This window comes from Acanthochromis polyacanthus, chromosome 11 (assembly GCF_021347895.1).
Source record: "Acanthochromis polyacanthus isolate Apoly-LR-REF ecotype Palm Island chromosome 11, KAUST_Apoly_ChrSc, whole genome shotgun sequence".
Lineage (NCBI taxonomy): Eukaryota > Metazoa > Chordata > Actinopteri > Pomacentridae > Acanthochromis > Acanthochromis polyacanthus.
The window spans coordinates 26558868-26580672 of NC_067123.1; positions in this window are offsets into that span (position 1 = coordinate 26558868).

Consider the following 21805-nt stretch of genomic DNA (forward strand, 5'->3'; position numbering starts at 1 on the left):
GTATTTATTAAACTACAAAAGCTACAAAAGCTTTGCACGTCCTTTGAGGAGCCACACAGCCCTTCACCAGGTTGTACCTGACCTTGCCAGGCATGAAAAGAAAGATTGGCCGATGGTGAAGATGTGGACTGTCTCCGACCGAATTTACAAAATGCTCCCAGTTACAACAACCAGATGATAAAGTATGTTGCAGATCACTACTGTACCAGGTTCAATATATAATTGAAGGACTTTTGAAGTCCATGAAATATATCTTGCATACATTTCTGTTAACAAACTTTTTTAAAAAAAGCATTTTTTTATGTTCATTATGATCGCATCTTTACAAATTCCATCATTATTTATTATGGAAACAATCTCTTATTAATTAAAATGACTAGATATCACTAAAATGTCAACTAATGAATCATCAAAATATAATAAATACAAAACTTCTAATTAGCTAGATAATAATAAAATAAGCTTGTTAAAAAATAGCTTTGATTGTGTTCTTTTTATTAAGTTGAGATAATCATGACAGATATTTCTTTTTTGGCAATAGATCAAATTTTATATGGAAAAAACAAATTGTATCTGTGTCCGAGAAATCATTTTGAACTAAGTTAGCCATTACAAAAACACCTCTCAAGGACGTTTGTTTATTCCAAATCACATGACCTGCTCCACATGATGTCATTTCCTCCTGAAGAAAAGACTGCTAAGACTCGAAGGCTTTCTTAATCCTTTAATATAAAGTAGTGTGTGAGTCAAGTGTAGATTTGTCGCAAGTCAACAGGTTTACTACAATATCTTTATAAATAACTTTCAATTCCAATTTTACTCATTTGAATAAATCATATTTTAGAAGAACCTTTCTCTAAAAATCCCATGTGGTGTTTGGTTATAGGCGGCCATGTTGATTTTAGGCCTGAAAATAGCAAAAATGTCAACTACGATACCTGCCAACTATGTTACAAAAAGTCCCGCAATTATATATTTACCTACCAGCAGTCTTGTCGCGTTTTGCATCACAACCCCCTTATTATGCCTGTTTTGAAATGAGCAAGATGAAGGTGATCAAATGCTTCAAAACAGTCATCTATAAACCTATAAATGACAATACAGTCACTGTGTCCATCTGTTATTTAAAGTCTAAGAGCCATCCGAAAATGCACCTTTTCAAAGCTGTGAATACAAACTGCTCTCATGAACGTCATAAACACAACAGCGTACATATTTCTTAAATATATGTAGTTTTTTAACTCTCACAGTTGACATATAGTCAGCATGTTTGTATTGATCCCAACAGTCAAAGGATAAAATCAATAAAAAACAGAAACACATCAGTTCAGTTGGTTCAAAGTAATGGCTCAGCTGCAACACAGGATGAAGACTTGCTGTCAGTAGAGAGCACCCATCTGTCCAGCCTTAAATCTTCCACCTAATATGATTTGTGGACAACAGCTAAATTCAATATGGTAACTCACTCTTCTTTGTGCTGTGGAATGTTCTGTGTGTGCCAGCTGAAGGAAGCAAAAGGCCTATTAAGCACAAATAATAAAATCCACTTATTGGGAGATTAGACATGTGAGACACATTTTGTTGTCTTTCCGTTTCATCTTGTAGAATGCTAACGTTAACTTTCTCTTGATAGAAAACCACGATTGATTTTTATTTAATCTTGCACTGGATGCATGCGAATTGAAAATGACTGCTCTTATGTTTCCTGCCTTGTTTATCACATAAAATGCTGCTCCTCTGTTTTTCTTCTTGTTGTTGTTTTGTAAGATCCAAGGAATCACCAGCTGCTATAGTCAGGGCTTTTATACTTTAATGTTTGTACATGGCACTTGTGCAACTGGACTTGATTGAAGTACTTTGAGTCCAAATTTAAATCCATACGAACCTGCAGACGTCTCAAGTACTTGATTCTGAGTCTGCACGGAATTTGCTTTAGAAAAAAAAGCAAAAATAAATCACTTTCAAGAAATGCAAATTGCAAATTTTGATTTTAATGTCGTTTTATTAAGTGATCACATTCTGTAATTCAGATATAGGTCACTTTAATGTGAATATTCCTCACAGCTTGATTAAGACATACCCACAACAGTGACAGAGGGAGTCACAGAATGAGAGATTACATTAATTGTTGGTAAATCTCATTAAATCTGACCTGTTCTGTTTACACTGCACCAAAACTTTATTGTTATGTACATTATTGTTTATAATAGAAGTGAAATTGCTGCGAACAGAGAAGAAGAAAGGTGCTATGGGAATTTGGCATTCAAAACTCTATGTGTGGTAGTCTAGCCGCGCTAGACAACCCACGGCAACAAATTTAATTCTCTGCCAGGGTGGGTCTAGTTACCCTCCATAAGGCTCGAGGTTGGATGCTCCTAAAACTGGCCGGACCAATCACCATGAAGTGTAGAGTCAGAAGGTGGGCGTAACTAAGTGACGACAGAGGCACGACGATTCTTACAGAAACAACCGGAAACAACTAGCCTAGCAGCGCTAGACAACCCACGGCAACTAATTTAATTCTCTGCCAGGGTCGACAACAAAAACGACAATAGTCGTTGAGCTCCATTAGCACCGACTCTGAATAATCTTTCTGTTAACATGTCTGTAATATACTTGAGCTTCACCCATTGACTGTATAAATAAGGCTTCACCGAACTACCACGTCCTCTGATTTCCGGCGCTCTAGGAGCCTATTTGTTGCGCTGATTGGTTGTATACCTACCCAATTGCTGCAGAGTGATTTGATAGACAACCTTTTAGCCCGCCTCCCTCCCTGTCGAGCGTGCCTAGACCCTTGCGTCTTCAGAGCATGGGTCTAGCGCGGCAAGGCTATATGTTTGGCACTTTCTGTGACCAACAAAACATGGAAAAAGCCTTCTCCCGAATTGCATCACACAGCTCCAAGTGTGTCCTGTGTTTTTATCCTTTGATGCAACGGCACGCAGCTCAAACTTGTGCAATGTTTAAGGGTGATACAGTCATCCAGCAAGGTTGGACCTAGTAAGATTGCCTGAAGAGTGGCCAGGATGCTCCTTTAGACATACAGCCAACATGCATTTAGATTCACAGAGAGTAGTGCATGTCTGAAAGGGGTTTTGTCTTTAAATTAGGTGTGGAAGCGCATATATCACACTTGTGCTTATGTATCAAAGGTTCCAAGCATATAGAAAACGCAACGACGTCCATCACAACACCCACATTTTGGGGTTTTATGGTCGACCACGGTGCTCAATCTGAACATGGTGAATAGTGTGTTCCCCTATTAATTTTGTTTACAGAAATGAAGACAGAAGAAACTCATTAACAGCTAATATTGACAGTAAACATCAGAACAGGGTAGTTTCACATTGATTGTTAAGGTGGAGAGGTTGTTGTGCATAATAATAATCAGCCATGAAAAGTTGTGTGTGTGTGTGTGTATGTGTGTGTTGCGTGCATGTTTGTGAGAATCTGATTAAAATGTGTGGGATGCAGAATAGCAGACAGACATTGTGCCTAACAAGCATAGGCACTCCTAATCAAGGCTTCACTCACTCCTCTGTAGCAGCATAAGGTCACCTGTGATTGATTCAAATGAGAGGAAGCACCAAGCCATTTCTTGCGAGTCTAAAAGGCAGCATAGATGTAAGCCTGTTTGCGTGTTTAACTATCTACGGGGCAGTTGGAATTGTATGGATTACAATAACACAATGGAACACAATCCATCAGAGATTTGACAAAAGCCAGCGTGCACCACGTTCGCCGTTTCGTATTCCTCAAGAGGGCAGCTGTGCAGGAGAGTGTGTGAGAACAGCTGCACATAAGTGTTTGAGAACACCCTGAAATGTGTGGGTGTTTTTTGGAATCAATATGTCCTCTAAATCAAAGTATTTAATGAGTGTTGACTTTTTTCTCATCCTAAGCTTGTTTTCTTTTAAAGCTTCATCCACAGCTTCGGTTCAAAGCAGTCTGTCTGTCTGTTGGTTTCAAAGATTATGTTTATTAATTAAAGTTTAATCATTTAACACTGAGTAACTACTCAGTTATTCCTATAATCACGGACACTGACGGACAGTTCAGTTATGCATAGACGGTTTCTGTGTCTTTGTAGTTTTCAGAAATTAGATTTTTTTTTTTTGGTCACTGGAAGATCACTGACAAACAGAATGTTTTCTATCTGTTGAAAGAAGAAGAGATGCTTGTTCTGTTCTTGATGGCATCGGTGATGAGATGTTTGTATTTTTATTGTGTTTTGTGGGAGATATAATGCTCCTCTCAGGACATGCGGGGAAGTAATGTTTACAAATCCTGGATGAAAGAAATTAAAGCCTAAATTTGATTGAATATTTAATTTGTCCTCATCAGGCTTTAAGATAATCTGCCCGAGTAAGCCGTTGTAAAATTCCATGGATAATTCAATAACAGTGTCCACATGCCGTATAAACTGCACCAGTTTGAACATTATAATCCCACTGAAGAGCCTGTACTGCAGTGTCTTATGGAACACCAACATATATAAGCCAGTAATATATATAGAGTCATTAACTTCATATATTCAGCAGCCCATCATATAAAGCTAAAAGCACGGGAAATGTCTATGCCTCAAATGTGTTAAGCGGATTAAAAGAAAGAGACCGCAATATCCATATCACAGAAGCTGCAATTTTTACGATTAAAGTAAAATGTGTCACAACATACCATCATACATGAGGCATTGTGGCGCTACAGAGATACTGCAACCTACAAATCATGTTCTCCTGACATAAAGGAATTAATAATTGGTACAGACTGCAGCAAAAATCAAATCACTTTGATGTGGTTTTTTTAGTGAAAAAGAAAAGCAAAAATCATCATTTCCACTAAAATTCCAACTAATAAAGCAGTATCTGTACAAGAAATAATTGCAATATTATTTTGTTTTATTTTGCAAATTGATCAGCCTATGACTGTCCATGACCAGGCACAAATTTCAAAGATAAAGAAAAAAAAACATCCAACACATCTATATTTCAAAATATACAACACTCGTTTGTCTGCTGGGTTCTACGCAGCCAAACTGGCACACTGTTGTCAAATGGTCACCAAATTAGTTCAGAAGACTGTTTCCATGATATGAAAATAATGAATATCTATACATACATACATATATGGCAATATTTCTGCTATGCAATGGTATATTCTGTAGACATGTTTCTAAATGTGTACAATATTCAGTACCATTAAAGCAGCATCAGCATCAGATCAAACTATAAACGGCCATACCTCACCCAAAACAAGAAGGAAAAAAGTCCAACCACAAACATAAACCCATGGTTCCCATTGTAAATTACATCAAAGACAGTAACAAGTGGTTGTTAACTGAAGTAACATCACTTCCATGTCCTGTATTTCAACAGGAAGCAGATGAGCAGGCAAGAGAGCATCCAAAAAGCAGCAGAGACTAAGCTAAAATGAAATGAATGCACTTTAATTAGGTAAATAAAATAAATGAGATAGTTTATTTTGAATTCTTTGGTTTTGGGACTGAACAGCGTGCACTTTCACTTTTACAGTATCGTGTATGCAATCACTTTTAGTCTCTTTTAAATGTGGACAGGGCCAGCAGTTTCAAATGGAGGGACTCACATGCACTAACAGGCACATGTAGCTCGTGAGGAAAAGACCAAAACCATATATAACAGATCAGCTTTTGTTCCAACATATGGAGAAAGTGCGACTTCATTCCCTGCTTGAACCCACTACTGACACCGTTACTCCAACACATCTTTACATAGCAGTCAGCTGTTGCTATTTTCAAGCTATAGCAATGTTTGAAATCTCACATACCTAACCTTAATCCATGTCAGCATATAATGAAAGTATAACTACATATATATTCAGCAAGGCAGCATGCTGGCTGGCTTTATTTGGTGAAACTGTGCAGTTTGATTTTAACTAGTGCTTTGAACCACAAACCAAGTGAGACTGCCAAAGTGTTCATTGATAATGCAGCTGCAGTATGAGCACCACAGGCTTACTGCAGGATTGCATTTGCAGGATTGAATTGGCTGTGGTTCTTTTTCTCTTCTTAATTTTAATTTTTTGCACTTTTTTTTCTCAGACATCTTGCTGCTGGCATAGACTTGCGAATCTGGATGTGATTTACTCATTATGTATTCCCATTTCAAATGCATCCTCATGTTGACATGGATACATAGGACTCTCTTGGGTAATGCATGGCCACAGGTTTTAATTATTTCAGCTCTGCTTCTGAGAAATGTCGGTTTAGCGTGGCAGACTGCTCTATACTGCACTAGGCTCTCTGCCCCAATGCGAGACACAAATTAAATTGGTAGCGAAGTGAAAGTGCTTTGTCGTCCAAAGTTAGTGAATTTACTCAAAATTCAGATGTGAATTATCCAAAGCGGCAGATTGTCCTTCTCTTGTCAGTTTTCAACATTTTAAACCTCAGCTTTTGCCTGCTAAGAGGATGCTGCATTACTTATGGATGCAGAGGCTTCTGCAATAGTTCACTACCAGTACAGTAAATATATGGGAGCCTTAAATCACACTACTGTAACCCAAACACAAACCGCACATACACACAAAAATTAATATCTCAATATTGCCTTATAGCAGGCACATGGTGTGCCCTGCATATTTTTATATTTTATTTTTCTGCCATTAAGAACAGATTCTGACCTTAACTAGACTTTGCAAAACCCTGATCTGCATCTTCCATAACAAATCCTAATCCTAAAATATTTAAAGTAGACCACTCTTTCCATATTTATTTCTTTTCCTACTGGCAGTATTTAGCTTTCTATGTTAACAACAGAAGGGAAAAAAAATACTAAACTAAATCTACAACATGATGCAGCATCTATGATTGGAAGCAACACGACTTTTCCCAAATCAAATCCCTGTGTAGGAGGATTTATATTCCCAAATGGATTGAAGATTGTTTTGTCAGACTGTCTCAGTCAGACCCAAAGTCTGAAGACGTAACCGATTCCCAATCGAGAGAAGCTTCGTCAATAAAGGCGTCTCAAGTGAGACACCAAGTCAATGTTGGCGTTCGCTCCACAAAACATGGTGTATAACAAGGTATAAGCTGCACAGATCAGACCGAGCTTGTAAAAATGTGACAAATGCCGATTCCCCAAAAGCTTCTCAAGAAGAATAAGAGTTACTAAAATAAAAGGTGTACTGTACATGAGCATTAGGGAAGACAGGTATGAGTCATCTTCAGCTGACATGGGAGCAGACAGGAGTCAAGGGTTTGCAATCACGAACCCTTTAATTAGAGACTGAGAGAGTACATATCCAAAACTGTGCTCAGAACAATTACCATTTTAATGGCATTCACCTTCCTCAATACCAAATACTAATAAAACTTCTTTGAACTGCAGTATCAAGCATGTCAGGGATTTTGGAGCCCACTCTGCATCCCTGGTAATTGCAGCACCTACCACCTTTTCGCTGTAGCAGATTGAAGTCTAAATGAAGCTCTGACCTTCAATTTGCTCTCTCTTCATCAGTTCCTGTTTTTCTCTAAGTGGCTTGATTTCCTCAAGGTTCTGTTGCCCCCCTCTGCCCCCACCCTCTTTATTTTCCTCCTCCCTTTCATTTAATCAAAGCCACTGTCTCTTTGTTTCTCATCTCACACCACATGCTTTAGCACAGTCTTTGATATGATGTGTTCTCACTCTTGGCAATCTTTAATCTCTCGTCGGTGATTCGAGCTGAAACGCTCAACAACACAGTGTCTGTCGAGGTTTCACACTGTCTGCTTCATATGTACACAGTATAATATCTCAATATGTGCAGGTTTCTTTAAATATAAAGCAGCCTTATATCAGGAAACGTGCAGACCACCTTTGAAAATAATGTAGCTGCAAATATGGGGGAGTTAATAACAACCAATACACATCTGAAGACTAAATAAAAAAGAACACAAACACCCATACACAATGGGCAGCAGCCATCCATTAGGCCTCCCTCAGAGTAATCTTTCATCTCTCACTTTGAGTTTACATTAATAATAGAAGCTGTGCATAATAGGGCTGCTAATAGGCTCTAATGTTAACTTCACAGAAAAAGAAAACAGAATATACATAATGGAAAATATCAAACTGATCAAACGCCTTGTCTTCTCCACTCTCAGCAGCCAATTGGAACTATTTGAAAGTTAGCCATATAATCTGAGACTCACTCCACGTTGCATTCATTTGCACATTGTGTTTAAATGAGCTTTAATTAGGGGCTTTACTGCACATTTGTGTATGATAAATGGCAGCTTTCAGTCTGTTGCAACCCTGCTTCGTATGTTTTCCCTTATCTGTCATACAAGCATTATCTTTTTAAAGAACCAACCCTTTGGACTTAGTTGAAAGTAAACAACACAGAGGAGACGGCAAGAGACGGAGAAAAGAGAAAGCATCGAGAGCAAAGCAAAGGAACAGCTCATTATTACGGCTAATGCTCTTGAGTCACTTATCACTAAGTAACAGCGCAGGTGCAGGCGAGCCATTATAAACAGTCACAAAGTGTATTGGGATAATGAACGCGCCCCTACAGAACCCCCTTCCTCCTCTTCTTACTTTCTGGGGACATTGCAAACACCTGCATATGCAATTACAGACAAGGAGCAACAACGCAAAGGATTCGAGAATGTTCACAGCCCAATTTCTAATTAAACTGCAGGGCAGAGGGATTGGGGGAAAAAAAATAAAAATCCCCAGCACATTTGTTATTGGACCAACAAAACAAGGACACCTTGATTGTGGGAACGCTTAGATGAGGAGCCCCCCTAACTCCCAGGGAATTATCAAAAACAAACACATTTTGTAGGCGTATGCGGAGCTTCCTTCTCATCTGGTGTTTGCTATGCTGTTATGCACCTGGATGAAATGCAGTTTACTGGATTTATTATCAGCCTTGGGAATTAGGCCAGATATATGTATTGTGCGTATGTGTATGCTCAAATGTATATGCATATATCTGCCAGAGCATGTTCGCTTTGTTGATTTAAAGCAAAATGTGCGGACATAAAGCAGGCATATTGAAAACTAGTCAGAGGGGATGACTGATAGTATTTATTATGTGCTGTAAATTCCATTTTTAAAAGGCTGAGTGAGCTGTCATAGTTTTGACTTTTTAGAAGATATGGTTATTGTCTTTCTCCCCAGCCAAGTCTCACACCTAAATGTGTGATAGCTACATTGATCCAAAGCTCAAAATGTATTATTTCCCCCCCCCAAAAAAAAAAAAAAAAAAATGGCTGTAAAATTGTGACATACTTATGTTTTCAGGGTATATTCTTGAGGTATGACTCATCCTCTCAACCTTGGAAACAACCAGAGCTTCACTTTGGTTTGCTTTTGATCGTTTCTCATAGTTTTTACTTGCTAACTTTGCACTGTATTGTAAAGAGATGAGTGACATCAGTCTCTTCATATAACTCTAAAGAAGGTGCAAAACATTTTTTTTTTTTTTACTTGTAATTTCAACAATCCCAAAAGCAAAAGTGAACAGTGAAGATATTAGTTGTAGAGTCATTGTCTGGTCCTTGTCCAGTTTTGACACACTGCACTTGCCATACTCTCACAGACATGGAGCTTGGCTGAATCACTTTTATAATAAATTTTACTGCTGCCTTTTTTTTTTTTTTACAACCTGCCTGATTACCAGATTACTCATGTCTTCTGCTATGATCCCAGAGCTCATGAGCTACAAAAAAAAAGATGATTCTAAGAAAATAAGACCCAGGTTGTAATTAACTGTGATTTTTTCCGTAATTGGAACTAAGAAAAGAAATTGGGTCTAAGAGTGTGTTCTTCCAATATTTAGCAAAGGATCTGCAGTGTGCTGACACTTCCTTGGAGGAGTTAGAAAGGCATGGCTGATATGTGTGTATGTGCATTTTTCAGAGCGACACGGCCGACCCACTTAACCCGGCGTGTGCAGACAGCCGAGCACCTGAAGAGCAGCGGGTGATTACCGGCCTTAATGGGCTTAACAAGCATGACAACAGGAGGTCTGCTGTCCGTCAGTCAGAGGTGGAGAGGTGAGCCATTAGAGACAAACACAGGAAGAAAGAAGGTGCTGCGGAAAAAGGTGGAGTGATGAAGTCGATGATGAAAGAAAGAGACAATGGAAGGGTAAAAGCTGCAGTGAAGAAAACTCCTGTAATGAGCTGCCCAGTGAAAAACAAGAGGACCATTTAAAGCTCTTTAAGTGTGGATATTGAAGGTGAAATTTCTATATATGTTTAAGGATGTCCTTTGGGATGAATAAAGTTTGATCTCATCTTATCTCACCTTACCTTATCTTATATTAGATCTTATCATACCTAATATATTTTTCTTCTCTCTCAATTGTTTCTCTTTACATAATATATAAAACCACTTTATCTCCTACTTTTTCCCCTGGTGCTAGAATGAGAGAAGGGGCAGATTAACAGATTTGTAATGCAGCACTTCAGCCATCCGGCTGCATTTACTGTATCAGAGCCTCAGGCTCTCCAGATCTATTTGTCATCATAGCCGGTAGTATGAGTGGAGTTAGTCAGGCTGTACTTTACCATGATGGGTTGTAATGACCAGAACTTCCAGCGCCGCACAACAAACCCAGCCCAGACAAAATGAACTCTCATTTAGCTGAAAGGAACTCTGGCTGTGAGTGCAGTCACTTCGCAGTATATAGGAGCTGCGGAGAGGCCTTTACATTTATTCATGGCTTCATTTTGGAATACGTCAAAACAAAATCTCATCTCATCGTGTGGTAGAATATACTTTGAGGTCATTTGTGGTTATGTCTGGCCTTAGGTGCTCTGTGATAGCTGCATGTACACACCAGACACATAGCATTTCCTCTGACTCTCTTATTCGTGGTAAAGCTTCTGGAAATCACCTTATAATCAGACAACTGCAGCAGGATTTGTCTTTTTACTTCTTTACAAAGTAGTTGCATAAAAGTGAAGGGTTTGTGAAGAGAATATTATGTGGGTGTGGATAAGGAAAGGTGCAAATGGATTTTAATGTGACAGTGCGATAAAGAGAGCGATAACACCTGGATCTCACTTATGTAGCTTACACAGCTTTGGATCAGCAGATGGAATATGATATTGTCTGGGGCGCTTGTATCAAAGCCTCAAAGTATCAAAGCTGATTTCATGTGAGAAAAATGGCACAACTGACAACAAAAAGTTACAAAGTGAAAATTAACAAACTTACTGAGACTTCTTGGACCTTTTATTTGTCATCATTAGCTACAGTAGACTCAGGGATGGCATTGGTGTGTCAGTCCACCGCTTTGGACAAAACTAAAACATCTCAGCAAGTATTAATATAATTGCTGTGAATTTTAGAATAAATATTGACGGTGCCCACAGATTGTGCCCCTATCGCCTTTGTTGATTTGCTCTGCTTTTCATGTAGTGAAGTAAATAATGTGGTAGCTACTGCGAAAATCTGTCATTAAATTTGATAGAGGCATGTGGGTCACAATCATGTTGGTGACCCTTTAAGTTTTCATCTTGCACCATCATCAGTTGGAAATCTGACTCGAAACAAAACTGACTTGTCCATCAGTCTAAACTGTATTTTGCATAAATACTAGGAAACTAACATGCTAAGTTAAGATGCTCAATACTAAACACCTTGGCATTTAGCACTGCACTCCATCAGTATGCCCTCACAGAGCTGTGAACATGGCTGTAGATCCTTCATTCTGTTTTAAGCATGAACGATGTGAGTAAAGGAAGACTTTAAGGTGGAAGCTGGAGATTAACAGACACATTTACATGTTTTATCTTCTTACTTTAACTTCTCCTTAGCCATTCATATGACTGACAGCAAGCACAGGGAATGTTTGGACGATCATGTGAGGATGCCGAGAATTTTTAAATTAATACATTCCACATAAATGCAATACAAGAAGCAAAACCATTTAAAACAACCATTTCTGTTCCTTTTTAAGGTCTACTCAGAAAAGTCTCAATTTCAGGTCTCCAGAACCTACTTTTGCAAACAGGTTAGTGTTGTTAGCTTTTTGCTGATTGCTTCTAATTGAATTTTAATGATCATGCAGTTGTGTGGCAGCCGTGGGCTACTGTTCCGATAAAGATTCACACCTTAACCTTGCACAGTCAAAGCATCCCTTCTGTCTGTGTCAGCACAGAAAAGTAACATAATGGGGGAGGCTTTATTGTTGAGCACAAGGACTAAACACCTGCAGCAGTAAGGAAGAGCTGCTTAAAACTGGAGGAACTACCTTTACTCTAAGTGTCATTAATGGACCATCAGCAAAGGAACACACAACAGAGGTACTTTTGAAAGAAAAAATCGATTAGAGGCAAAAAATAGAATTTCAAAATGGAGCATTCGGCCATTATTTAGAAGTGTAGTACTTTTTTTTTGCTGAGTTGAATTTGGGTTATTCCTTCTAATTAATCTGCACTTAATCTGTACTCACATTATATCAGTTTGTCTCTGATCTGATCTCCTCCTTTTGAACTGCTGTTTTGTTCACATTCCCTAATGAACTCTTCCTAATGGAGCCATTGAACCTGGCAGATCAGATAGGGATTCTTACTCAGTTTATCTTTCAGGTTGATTATTTCTTTGTGTGTCTGTGAGTTCCTGTTTTTTTATGTGTGAGGTCCACATCGCATTCCTAGCAAGCCTGAGTCCACCATAATATTTTAGTTATTTTTTCATTTGTTGTGGGCAGCTTGGAAGCAGCTGTTATCAATATTTTCTAATAAATGTTTACCAAATGACAGTGTGAAAGGAGTTGCTTGTAATAAAGTGAATAATCACTTGGATCCGTGTCTTCCCTTTGCTTTATACAGCTGTATAATGAGTTGCAGTTTAATGTTGAGCTGTCTGGCCCTCAGCTTTATTTTGTTTCACTCTCTTTGCTTTCATCGTACTTTTGGCTACAGCAGATGCCTGTTTTCAGTGTGAAAGCTCGAAAGGTTCACTGAGCGACGAGCTGGTAAACATTTATCACTTGAAGAGCCAGACAATCCCCTCAGGAGTTGATAGAGACCAAAAGCAGAGCTAAAGCAAAGTGAAAATTGGACTTCAGTTCAATTCAATGTTGCTCGTATAATGCCAATTCATAACACATCATCTAACCTCCACCAGCTTTAAGCTTTATCAAAAAGACACGTTTTAAACTTGTCTGCCTCCTGAACCCAAACTGAGGATTGGATTTGCAGGAGAGAAGCCTGACAGCAGAAGGCACTGCCTCCCATTCTGGTTTTGAAAACTCCAGGAACCAAAGTAAGCCTGTACTCTCAGAGAGAAGTGCTCAGGTGGGATAACATGGTCCGATAAAGTCTTTCTAGTATGACAGAGCTTGGTCATGAAAAACTTCATACCTTTGGAGAAAGATTTTAAATTCAGTTATGTTTCAGATATGTACTGCCAGATATGCAAAAACACAACTGTTTGCTTGGACTCATCACTTAAATGTTGATGATATGGCAGCAACGTGCTCACAGCTTGATTCCACGGCTGCCAAGTGACCAGGTAAATCAGTTTAACAGTACAAACTCATCATTAGAAAACAGAAAATATGAAATGGAGAAGAGGTAAATTAGAAGGAATACGGCTGATCTAAATAAACCTCGCTGACTTATCTGGGGGCTATATGTGGCGACCCTCTTTTGGTGCTGGACACAGGTTGGAGGTTCCACAAAGGAGTGTGTTTGGATCCCCACTCTGCAAAAACTACATGCTGGAAGCAAGGCCAAGGGAAAACACACCAGCCAAGCAGTGGGATGAAGCTTTGGCTGTCCATGCTAATACAGCATGCCCCCTTTCAGCCTTCTCCTCTGCCTTCTGTTAGACACCCCCGCACATGCACCCTCCGCTGCCTTCTTCTGTTCCAACACTCCGGCCGCGGTGCGCCAACATAATAAAACCACTGACACATCAACATGTCGCCCAAATTTGCCAGGGCAATTTACAGAGGCTGCTGGACGTGATAGAGGGACCAAAAAAGCTTCCAGCTGCCATTAAACATGTGTTTGGTGACTAATTGGTATGAGACTTATTAGCTTTCCTTATATATGTCAATAAAAGCGTGTAAGCAGAGGGGTGGGGGATGTGGGGTAATTGGTAATTCAGAAAGTAATTAACAAGGGACAGTGCTGGCAAATATGATAGTTATGACTCATTTACATCATTTTTAAATGGAGAGTGAAAAAAATGAAGCATGACGGCAGAAGCAAAGCATGTTCTAATTGTGCTGGCATTTTCCATCAGCATCCACTCATTCTCAGTCCCACACCAATGACATTCGGTTATTTATTTTTAAGCTTTTTAGTGCAGCTCTCAAACAATATGTCTTTTTCAGGCACACTTTGTCCCAGCATTGCAAATTAGCAACATATTTAAAGACAACATTTGTTTTTGCATAAATTTCTTTGATTTTCAAGGGGATTTTTATGGAAATAGACTATCATATTTTTTCAGATGAATTCACTGCTCCGTGTTTTTAGGTACAAAGAGCGGCCATTTTGACAGCTGGTAGGAGGCAGGATTCATACACCCATCAACCCCACCTATACTTAGCAGTTATCGATAATTAGCAAACATTTGCATGTAGATTTCTTTTTTGGTGTCCCACCAATGATAGGGCACACACGCCTTCAGCTGCGACGAAATGCTTCATATAATTGGACATCTGCCTCGCTGTGGTGGAATTTTGGTTGATGCTTCTTTGCAGAAGGGCTTCACTGCAGATACATTAGATGCTACGAGAAAAGAAATTGCTCTTTCACAATGGGGTTGAGGTCATCACTTTGACTTTGTCACTCTAAAACGCATTGAGGCAATCTGTGGCGGACAGATCGGGATCCCTGTCTTGCTGCATCACCCAGCTGCACATGGGCTTCAACCTACAGACTGACGATCTGACTTTCTCTTTCAGAATTTCATGTCAGAGAACAGAGAAAATGTTGAACATAACTGTGGCAAGACGCTTTGAAGCAGCAAAGCATCCGTACAATTTCACGCTGCCCCCTCCATGCTTGACTGAAGGTGTAATGTTCTTTTGAGGAATTCTGATGTAATCGGACGCCATCTTCCAAAAAGTCCATTTCCAACTCATTTGTCCATGGAAAAAGCCTTGAAGGTCACTGAGGTGTATTATGATCAAAGTCAGCCTCACTGTTCCTTTGACATAGCAGTAGTTCCCCCCTCACCATAGAAGCCATGCATGCCCATATTTTTCAGATCATGGATGCGTCAACAATGACCTTTATTGAGGAGAGAGAGCCCTCTGCCTCTTTGAATGTTTTTATCTGATCTTTTGCAACTTCCTGGAGGACTCATCGTTGTGATCTTGGAGGAATTTTCCAGAACCTTACAAATAGCTTCGTAACCCAGACAGATGTATCTCAATGACTTCCTTCCTCATCTTTTGTGGAATTTCCTTTGATTGTGGCGTAGTGTGCTACTAGTTAGACCTTCAATCCAACTTTGTGCTTTTCACAATAGGCTATTCAAGTTATTAGTTGACTGGGTGTATCTTGTTCAACTGCTTACTACTTATGAATGCAGCTTGCTAGTTTTTTGGGATCTAGTGACTTTTTTTTTGACTCAGTCCAGTTGGTATTGGATAACCTTTTTGTTTCAATACATACAGTTATCTTTTAAAACCTGTGTGGTGTGTTTATCCAGTTTGCCTTTGTTTAATGCAAGATGCTGTTTAGTATGAAATGCTCACAGTACTATAAATAAGTGTAAGAACAGCTTAACAGAACAACTGCTGCGACTGTAGACTCTCAGGCTACATTCCAAATCACATACTTTATCTTTTTACTTCCAGTACATAATACAGCTAGTACAGCTTACCATATACCGTATATTTTGTTTCATGCAAGATGAATACAAATGCAAATGCATACAACTGTCATAAGATTATGTCATCTGTCTGTGCTGAAGCTAGTTTATACTCGAATGTGACGCAACTGTACAGATGACCGTGGCTGAAAATGGTCGGAAAAGCAACCAGATGTAGTAGGACATCCTGGTATGTTGCACACTGCATTTGACATACTATGTAGTGGGACATACACGCCTTTTCTCTGCGAAAGTGTCTTTCACTTTATTCTTTGCCTCAGCTGTGCATTGTTTCACGGTGAAAATTATCATGTTTACACTAGCATCAGTATGAAATATTAATCAGTATTGATGTGTAACACCTCTGTGGTGCACTGAATGGTGTATCAGAAGAAAACTTTTCACAGAAAAAAGTTTGTGACCACTGCTCTGTAGTATTGCTTCATTTGTATGTGAGTTGCTGAATCATTTAGTGTTCTACATTAAGTTATGAATAGACTGAAACACCTGATGAAACGGATCTTGTCTTTATTTTCCATATAAATGTGTCCACATTTTAAACAGTTGCATAAATACTCGACAAGATGGAGTAAGGTATCAGTAACGACTGCTGACATATACACTGCCTGTCCAATAAAAAGTCGCAGGCTCTTCTATTTGCTTAGTTTAATCCACCTTTATTTAACTAAGCAGATAGGTAAGAGCCTTCCATTGGATAATTATTACAGTGATGAATATGTTTCAGCTGGCAGTAACTTATTTAACCCTAGCTGATCCAATGAGGAGCTTCTCATTTCTCTAGCAACTGTGTTGGAAGACGTATCCTGTGGTCATGCGAAGGATGTGTTTCAAAAGGGTCAAATAATTGACCTGCATCAAGCAAAGGAAACAACTAAAGAGATTTCTGAAACTACTGAAATCAGGTTAAGAACCATCCAACACCATTACTAAAACCTGAAAGACAGTGGTGACCATCTAGCCTAGCCACGCTATACCCATGTTTCTGAAGGCACAAGGGTCTAGGGCTGCTCGACAGGGAGGGAGGCGGGCTAAAAGGTTGTCTATCAAATCACTCTGCAGCAATTGGGTAAGTATACAACCAATCAGCGCAACAAATAGGCTGACGGAGTTCCTAGAGCGCCGGCGGATTGTGGCTAAGTCCCATTAGCTTCCCAACCAGCGAAGCCAACTGGTATATGAAGGATTTGCCATATCCCATCGGCATAAGTCCAAATATGTCTTTCTTCTCAATGAAAAACTTCAGTGCCGTCCTTTGTTTATCTTTCAAGATGAATTTTAGCTTCAAATCTTTAAGGGCTGTGGCCAAAGCCGAGTCGAAAGATAACTGTTTATTGTGCGCCGGTTGTTTCTGTAAGAATCGTCGCGCCTCTGTCGTCACTTCGTTACGCCCGCCTTCTGACTCTACACTTCATGGTGATTGGTCCGGCCAGTTTTAGGAGAATCCAGCCTCGAGCCTTATGGAGGGTAACTAGACCCACCCTGGCAGAGAATTAAATTCGTTGCCATGGGTTGTCTAGCGCGGCTTGGCTAGTGACCATCATCTTCGAGGAAGAAATGTGATCGGAACAAACTCTTAGAAGATCACAGGAAATCAACAGGTGAATTCACGGCTATGTTTAGTAGTGAAAGTAAGAGCGTTTCCACATGCACCGTGCAAAGGAGCTCAAGGATTTGGACTAAACAGCTGCGTAGCTCTAAGAAAACCACTTATCAGTAAAGCTAATCAAAAAAAGAAAAAAAAGAAAACGCATGGGCATATGCCGAGATGATGATGCCAGGATTCATGAGGCTCACAATGTGAGTGAGTAGATCAGGAAGCATGAAACACCATTTTCATACATGGATTGGCCTCCACAGAGTCCAGACCTCAGCTTCATTGAGAATCTTTGGGATGTTCTGGAGAAGACTTTGTGCAGTGGCTCTCCCATCATCAATACAAGACCTTAATTAATGCATCTCTGGACAGAAATAAATACTGTGACATTGCAGAAGTTTATCGAAATGATGCCATGGTGAGCGCGTGTCGTTCTCAGAGCTCAAGGCGGTCCAATGAAATATTAGAGTGTGTGACCTTTTTTTAGATGGGCAGTGTACATTGAGAGAAAAATAGGATGCTTAAATTTACTTCATCTCAGTTATCAATGCATAGTGAAAGGAATGAATATTTGGGCCAGCGTTGCTACGGTAGGCCAGTTTTCATGTTTAATGATGTTTGACATATCATTAAGCCCTGCAGTGAATATCAGGCTATGCTGTCATGAATCTGCTGCTGCAAAAGTGTGAAGTGTTGACACTGTTCTTTCTTTTTTAGGATGCTTTATGCAACGGTTATCAAAACAACCACTATTGGAAATATACAAAATGTTATGCAATAGGTTTTGGAAAATGTGAATCCCACAGCAAAAGAAATCCACAATCATCCCCTGACTTCCATCCTGGTCTCTAGCAATCTTGTAGAAAATGCACAGGTGTGTGAGGGAGGGCATGTCTAGTTCTATGTCTGTAAACGTCTCTGCTTTGTCTACAAGTAGCCTCAGTTGTCCACAAAAGAAAATCAGAGCTGTTCCAGGTCGACATCATTTCGTCTTATGTGTTCTTTCTCTCTCTCTCCCACCCACCCTCGGCTGAGACGTCTGCGAAGATGAAAGAATCAGACAGGCAGATAGACAGAAAGCTGCTCTGACGGTGTTCTTCACACAAGGCTAACGTCATGTTGGGAAAAGCTGGACGTCGATATTTTTTCTGTTCTTCACTCAGTTTTGTTTGCCAGTGGGTCAGTCAACATCCATGTCAAAGCATATCTGCCGGTTGCTTCCCCCCCAAACACCCTCTTTAAATCCTCCATGACATAACACAACTCTGTGTCCCGCTAGGCTAGCCCCGGTGGCCGACAAACACACACACAAATACACGGAGAGAGCGCGCGTGCAATCTTTTGAAGCAAAGTCATCTGTTATTTGGCTGAAGAGTGAGAGACTGAAGCGAAAGAAAGGTTAGCTAAAGGTCCAGCCCCCTGAGTAACAAAAAGAGAGAGACATCAAAGAGAAATGATTGTAGGAAAAAAAATGCCTTCTGGTCTCAATCAGGCTAGTAAACAGTTGAGTGTAATACCTCTTTTTAAATTAGTCTCAAATAGGAGCACAATGATAGGGCAGCCACTTCATTGCAGGAGAGAAGAGAGTAGCCTAATGGAAGTGGGATTGCCTTTTTCACCAGCTGAGCCCTGTGGCATTGTTTTTTTTTTTTTCACTTTTCTGTCTCAAATTAGCAATTTACATGACTACATCCCTCCCTTCTTGGTGCCGGACACCTTCTTCTTCTTTTTTTTTTTTAATCAATTAGGGTCGAGGGCAGTGGAGTGACAAAAAAAAAAAAAAAAAAAAACCTGAACAAATTGAATCATGAGTGGAGGGTAACCTTCAAAACAATCACGGCCGCAATCACAACAAGAGCCTGACGAGGAATTAGCAACAAATGAGCAGGACGGACCCCTCAGTGCTGTGGAGCATAATTGGGCAAAACAATGCAACAATTTGAGGGAGGCAGACACAGTAACCTGGGAATCTGCTTGTGCATAAGTAATGGTCAAACGGCAAATCACCAGCAAACTGCCTCCCAATCCATTTCTAGTCCATTTGGCAGAACATTGCCTTATAATTTTATTTATTTTTCCCTCCGTGTTTATAAAAGCCTGTTGGAGCCGCTTTGAATATTGATGTCATGGCTGCCTGGATGTGTGCCCGTTCTGCCTGAGACCTCTTTAACAGGCCGCCATGCGCCTTCATGCACATCTGCACTCCTTCACAACGCACACACAAACAAAGCTGGGTCACTTGTCACAGTGGAGTGTGTGTGTGCAGGAAGGACGACGAGACAAAAGAGAGAGGAGAGAAATTTATCAGACCCTGCAATCTGCTTCTCTTGTGTTTTTCCACTCAGCCCCTCATCCCACTCTCATCTCACTCTCTCCTGCCTCTATATATCTTTAGCCATTTAATTAGCCGGACAGGTAATAAATTCCATGTCTTATGTGCTACCCGCTAGTTTATTTATTTATTCCTCAGCCTTTTAGAGCAGTGCGCAATCCGAGGGCCAGACTCCATTATAAGGCAACTAGCATCTACAGCCTTTTAAGGTCTGAGTCATTAGTTAATCAACATGACAGCGTGACAGCATGAGGACTGTTGCATCAACTTAGACAGCGGCCGCCAGCAATGTTACCACAAAGCAAAAGCGCACGCACGTTTAGCGTAATACAGTACGGTGCACGTTAGCTTTTGTGGGAAAACGGCAAACAAACGATGAAGCGAGTGAGAGAGGGTGTGTGTGTGGGCTTCTCTGTGTGCATGGCTGGCCAGATAAGAGCTCCATGCAGCCAGGTCCTGCCACATCGTGTCACATCATTTTAAAACTCAATGAACTATCAGCGATCTCATTGCAAGAGGACATACGGTATGTGTCAAACCAATGGGATGCCAATTAGATCAGGGCACTGGATGTTTCCCTCTGTTCTCCGGTCCCACACAATGCCCCGTCAGCACCTACACAGCCGATGTTTAATATTACATCACACGCCTTCCTATCAGTGACTCCACTTAATCCCCCCCGCCCTAATTGAATCAGGCTGGATTTGCAGTGCTTGTTACTGTAGACTTTGGTGACAGTCTCTGTGTGAAGGAGTGTATTTGCAGGGCGGGGGTAGGCATTTGATAAAATTCATTAGCTCTCATCTATTGCCATTAGTCAGATTGGCAGGGCTAAAGAGTGGTGGATGCGATGTTCTAATTAAATGCTTACGGTGCGGTAAAGTTTAACATGTATCCTGTCATTAAAATTGGCCACTCTGGCAAATATCAGCTTATAGTGAGTGTGAGCAGTCAGCTTTATGTGTTTCACAAGGAACACAGGATCTGTATCTGCTTTAATGTGTCATTGAAAACAAATTGTTAAAGCAAAGCGCCCCCCAAAGGAATAAAATGTAGCTTAACTGTTTCTGTTCTTTCTTCAACACTGTGTTGTACATATGCTTTTAAATACACAACTGTGTACATGCATATGTACATGTATAAATGTATGCATGCATGTCTATAAATGTGCATGTGAAAAAGTTTGAAAATCCATTTCAGCAGCAATTGTCTACAAGGGAAACAGTAAATAAGCACTGCCTACAGCCAGAGTCAGATCAAACCTCTAAAATTACAGAGTACTGCATGAGTTTCTGACGGTGGGAACTTAAAATAGACACAGCTTCAGCCTGTACACACCGAACTCCACACTTTAAGTCAGTTTTGCATAGGAATTAGGATATCTGAGTATAATGTTGGGTCTTAATGAACCATTCTCAATCTGTGTAGCCACACTGAGCCAGAAGTTCTACAAGGAAGACATTACTGGGCAGATACCCATTATCCTACATTATAAATCACACTTCAATGTGCTGTACTGTAACTGCAGTGTGGATGATCTGTATAGGAGATCCAGCTCTGATTTTTCTGGAATTCTTATTGAACTCAAGTCACATGGTACTGCTGGCGCACACGTGTATTTACAGTAAAAGCTGAAAATGTGTTAGCATGTGCATATGAGTATGTGTATGCAAACTGGCGAGCTGCTGGAGTTCTTGATGGAGGGCCATTACATTCTCGTTAGTTCAGCTTCAGCGCTCTGGGTCTGGAGCACAGCTGCCCTCGTTCCCCGAACACCGGCAGAATTGGACCCAAAAGGCCACCGTTACTACCCCTATATATCCCTCCCGCCCTCCATCTCTCCCTTTGCTTGACCTCTGCCTCAACTCATGTGTCTACTACTCAATCTTTCTCTCCCTGGGACTTTCTCCCTGTACTGTTTGTTTTTTTCTGTTACGTTTTCCCCACAGCTTGCTCAGCAGTACTTTCCCACTGCACATCTCAACAACTATAGAATGTGGACTGATATGTTTTTTTTTTCTGATTGTTATTATTATT